The 5318-nt window shown below is 48.7% G+C and overlaps 1 non-coding gene across 1 annotated transcript; it reads left to right on the top strand.

Moving 5' to 3' along the window:
- Positions 1 to 4872: 4872 nt before the first annotated feature.
- On the top strand, positions 4873 to 4945 carry Trnam-cau (transfer RNA methionine (anticodon CAU)). The gene has a single exon. It is a non-coding gene; the product is annotated as a tRNA-Met (tRNA).
- Positions 4946 to 5318: the final 373 nt, after the last annotated feature.

The raw sequence follows: 5318 nt of genomic DNA, 5'->3' as shown, positions 1-5318 counted from the left end.
CGAGCCGCCGAGGCAGCACCTGGACACCGGGCAACCGGGCGGATCCGAAGACGTCTAGCCGTGCGCTAGACGTGCAAGGTAAGCGTCATGCTTCGGGTCCTGCTACCTCCTCTTAAAACATGGCACGCAACGCGTCGTTTAGTTTGGCTACGTTAAACGTGCGAGGTCTAGCCGCAAAGAAAAAGCAGAGCCAAGTATACCGGTTGTTGGTAGATCATGAACTCGACATGTTGGCAGTGCAAGAAACAAAAGTTGAAGGGGAGGAGCAGACCCGGAGCATGATGCTTCGCTTCACGGCTCCCTACTACGTTGCAGTGAGTCATGCGGTGGGCAAGTCAGCGGGATGCCTGCTATTTTTGAAAAAGTTATAGGGGCTAGATATACAGAGTGTTTATTCATGTCCAAGTGGTAGATTTATTGTTGTTGATTTTATTACAGTGATGTTACCTGGAGAGTAATATGTATTTATGCACCGAACGGTACAGATGAGAGGTATAATTTTTTTCTGAGCATTGAGCCATATCTGACTGCAGACAAATATGTTGTTGTGTTAGGAGATTTCAACTGCGTTTTGAACACTCGGGACCGAAGCAATGCACACGGGTATAGAGACAGAAGTAGTCAGCTTTTATCACGGTTTATTGGAGAACATGGTATAGATTATGTAGCAGAATGTCTCGAGGGAGCGAGAGAAGTGCAGTTTACGCATTTCCAAGGACAGAGTCACGCTCGCCTTGACCGTATTTATGCATCAGTAGAGCTATTACCTTTGTGCAATCAATACCATGTAGTACCCGTGTCGTTTTCGGACCATTGTCTAGTTAAATGTCTAATGGGAAGTGCGGAAAAACAAAACAAGTTTTCGTGGGATCTGTGGAAAATGAACTTAAAGCTTCTAAGCGACGAATGCTTTATTCAAGGTGTGAAAGAGGCGATAGATGCAATGAAATCAGAACAGGTGCCCAGTGTCGGCGCGCAATGAGATTTATTTAAGCAACATGTCAAAATGAAAGCCATAGAGCGATCTAGCTGCATCAAGTATGAGGATACAGTCAAAGAAAGAAATTTAAGAACATTGCTTGAAAAACTGGTTAAGCTTGAATGCCGTGAGCCGGGCAAGTTTAAAGACGACATTCGTAGCATAAAACACAAACTCGAAGCAGCAGATGAAGAACGTTATCGGGGAGCGCTAGTGCGAGCCAGAGCCGAGGCATGGGCGGCCGGGGAGACGCCCACAAAGCGAGCGCTGGGAATCGAAAGGGCTCACGCCCGCCGTATTCACATCGATGCGATAGAAGAAAATGGTGTTGAAACAACAGATACGGAGGGTATAGGGCGAGCTTTCTTTCGATTCTACGAAGGGCTGTTTGCCCATAGATCAGTAGATGTAGAAGGGTTTAAAACAGCCTTCTTAGAGCGCATGCCTCGGCTGTCAGAAGAAAGAAAAGCAGCCCTTGAATCACCTATATCAATAGCAGAAATAGAAAAGGCAATAGATGATCTTAACCCTGGGAAGTCGCCCGGTCCGGATGGTCTGAGCGCGGCATGGTGCAAAGCATTCAAGCAAGACCTGTCCTGTCAGTTGAAAGATGTCTTTGATGAGGCATTCGAGGTGGGAACGTTACCCCTGTCATTCTCCCAAGCACACACTGTGCTCATTCCTAAAACAGAACAAAAAGATAGGCTAAGACTCGTGACATCATACAGACCAATCTCACTAACTAACTGTGATTATAAAATATTTATGGAAGTATTGGCTAGCAGACTTCAGACCGTTATGGCGCAGATTGTAGGAGCCCACCAAACCTGTGGTATTAAGGGCCGCTCTATTTTTACTAATATTCATTCTTTGAGGTGTGTGCTCGAGTGTTGTGACGCCTCTCGGTCGGCTGTCGCAATACTCCAGCTTGACCTAGAAAAGGCATTTGACTGTGTATCTCGTGTATTATTGCGTTCCATACTCGAACATGTTAATTTAGGCTCAATCATCATCGACGGAATATCCCTAGCTTATAGAAACTGCAAAACGCGCCTGATAGTCAACAACAGATTGGGGGCCCCCGTTGACGTCCAGCGGAGCGTGCGTCAAGGGTGCCCACTGAGTCCTCTTTTGTTTTATTGCGATAGCAATTATATGGACCCTCCAAAGCAGATTTCTGCCGTCGGCGTCGCCGTCGCCGTCGCCGTCGCCGTTGCCGTCGCCGTCGTCGTCGCCGTGAGGGTCCGTATGACGTCAATGGAGATGAAATCATTGCCGCGCGCCGCCGAACGCTGTATGTGCGAGCGAAAGGGCGCGACGGACGCGCGCTTTCACGGGGAGTGAACGCACGGCGGAGAACAAACGCGCGTTCTGTGCCGTGCTCCCTTAAGGGCTGCAGAAGTAGGCGTCTCTTTCCTCCTTTACAATCACCATATATGTAGAGCAAACGCGCCTTCTTCTGACGCACGAAAGGCCGTGGGGGGGGCGGGGGAGGGAGGGGACGTTTAGCTGCGGCACCAAGTACCTATTTATATCAGAGGCTCCGGCAACAGTCACCAACGCCGCACGCATTTTGTGCGAACCTGGGCAAAACGCCGACGGCGTCGACAACAGTTCTGCGTGTTGCCGGTGCTGCTGCATGTCCAAGTTTATACAGCTGATAAAGCTACTATCATTACTCCGTATAGCTCTCTACAAATTTGCTATCGCAATTGATGCTTCGCCTTTCAGGTGAAACTGCGACAACTTTTATATTGAAACTTTGTGTCAAGCAATAATTGAAAATGATCGTGTTCATGGGTTCAGATTGCAGGCGTGCGAGCTAAAGCTCTTAGCGTACGCTGATGATATAGCGGTTTGCTGTACGAAAAAGGAGAGCCTGCTAGCGACAGTCGCTGTAGTAAGACGGTTCGTAGAAGTAACGGGGAGCTTTGTGAACTGGGGAAAGTGTCTGGGCTTCTGGCACGATGAGTGGCAGTCAACACCAGAGACATTTGTCAACGCGAAATGGGTTAAAACCCCAGTGAAGTACCTCGGCGTTCCCCTTGAAAGTTATAAGAAAAATGATGATTTCTGGCTAGAACAAGTCAAAGAAACACGAGAAAAGGCGGAGAGGTGGAAAGGTGCACACCTATCGATTTTCGCCAGAGCGACAGTGTGCAATTTGTTTTTTTGTTAGTAAATTATGGTACATGATGCAAGTGTTGTATTGTTCGCGAGTGCATGTGCAGAAGTTCCACCGAGTGTTCGCTGTTTTATTGCGATAGCAATTATATGGACACTCAAAAGCAGATTTCTGCCGTCGGCGTCGCCGTCGCCGTTGCCGTCGCCGTGAGGTTCCATATGACGTCAATGGAGATGAAATCGTCGCCGCGCGCCGCCGAACGCTGTATGTGCGAGTGAAAGGGCACGAGGGACGCGCGCTTTCACGGGGAGTGAACGCACAGCGGAGAACAAACGCGCGTTCTGTGCTGTGCTCCTTTAAGGGCTGCAGAAGTAGTCGTCTCTTTCCTCCTTTACAATCACCATATATGTAGAGCAAACGCGCCTTCTTCTGACGCACGAAAGGCCGTGGGGGGGGGGGGGGGGGGGGGGGGGAGGGAAGGGAGGCGACGTTTAGCTGCGGCACCAAGTGCCTATTTCTATCAGAGGCTCCGGCAACAGTCACCAGCGCCGCACGCATTTTGTGCGAACGCGGGCAAAACGCCGAGGGCGTCGACAACAGTTCTGCGTGTTGCCGGTGCTGCTGCACGTCCAAGTTTATACAGCTGATAAAGCTACTATCATTACTCCGTATAGCTCTCTACAAATTTGCTATCGCAATTGATGCTTCGCCATTCAGGTGAAACTGCGACAACTTTTTATTTGGGCTTCCAGCTGGGAACGCTGCAGCCGCACGAATCTTTTCAGGCGACTAAAAGAGGGAGGCCTGGGTCTGGCACACCTATTCGTGCGGCAGCTTGTAAGCCGTTTTTTCTTCTTTCGGGACGTCAAAGACCCGTTCTTAAGATCGGTGTGGTCAAGTGAGACTTTGTGGTGCGTTACCAGAGCTTGTTATCAGCAGCGAAATTATGCTGGTACTTTGTTTGGGTACTTCAAGGAGATAGTAGCCAGTGTTCGTTTTTTGTCTGTTCGGTTCTCGAATAATTATCTGTTCAGTGTGAAAAGAACGAAAATGTACAGTGACCTGTTCGATGTTATTTTTCCAGTACCGATGTACAGAGCCAAACAGTGGAGGTCAGGGAAAGAACGTTTTGAAACGAGTAAAAAGAATGCACGTGCAGCCAGGAGTGAAATCTTTCTTCTTCAAGCTTCACACTGGCACCCTGACAGTGAGAACCTTCTTAGAAGAACGCGGGTTTTACATACCGTGGGGGTCAAACTGTCTGATTTGTAAAAGCCTGATACAGTAGACCATGTTTTCATACATTGTTGGGAGGGGGTGTACTTTTGGGACGTTCTGCAAAGAACAATGAAGAAAGAATTGCCCTTACGTCCGCAGGGCATAAGATTTCTACCACTGGATAATGAGGACGGGGTCCCATTTGACCTCATCATGCTGCCTGGCCTCTACTGTCTATGGCGATCCCGAATGCAAGGCTTCTATTGTGACCCAGAAGCGCGGCCTGCGCGCATACATTTCCATGAACACATGTCACGCTTTCTGGAGGTGAAAAAAGCACAAGTTGATGTGCCTGATTGGCTACCAAGGGTAGAGGCCTTGGCATCCCTAAAAGAATTTTAAAAGACAAAGTCAGCCAAGTCATGCTGGCTGCTATGTAAGAGCTTGTTTTTTTCTTCTTTATTTTCTTGTCCTAGTTATGCATTTTGTTTGTTTTGCTGACAGTGTGTCGGTGAACCTGTCGAGAACTGGCAATAAAGTAAAAAAAAAAGCCTCGGTAGCGCAGTAGGCAGCGCGTCAGTCTCATAATCTGAAGGTCGTGAGTTCGATCCTCACCCGGGGCAAAGGCGGCCATGTATTTTTTGCTGCCTTAAGCAACAGTGCTGCTCATCTTTTAGGCACTAGAAAGGAAGTGTGTTGCAATCTTGTGCAGTCTCACTGTTCCGCAGCAGTTCACTTTCTCAACGCCGTCTCAACTAGCAGGAATGAGATTGGGCGTGTTTCCTTTTGTTCTCTGCCTGCCTCGGTAGCGCAGTGATTCCACTTCCGGCCGCGAAAGCGTTCGGACGTGTATTCATGTGCTTCGAAGGGGCGGTGATAGCGGCACAGTTCAGCCGCGGAAACAGGATGACCAGTCAAGATTACCAGGAGTATGAAGTGATGCTGCCCCACCTGCCGAAAGGTCGGATAGTTTTTAAATACTGTATTTTTGCATGG

This window comes from Dermacentor silvarum, chromosome 3 (assembly GCF_013339745.2).
Source record: "Dermacentor silvarum isolate Dsil-2018 chromosome 3, BIME_Dsil_1.4, whole genome shotgun sequence".
In the NCBI taxonomy this organism is placed as follows: Eukaryota; Metazoa; Arthropoda; class Arachnida; order Ixodida; family Ixodidae; genus Dermacentor; species Dermacentor silvarum.
This window is presented reverse-complemented; position numbering and strand designations above follow the sequence as displayed.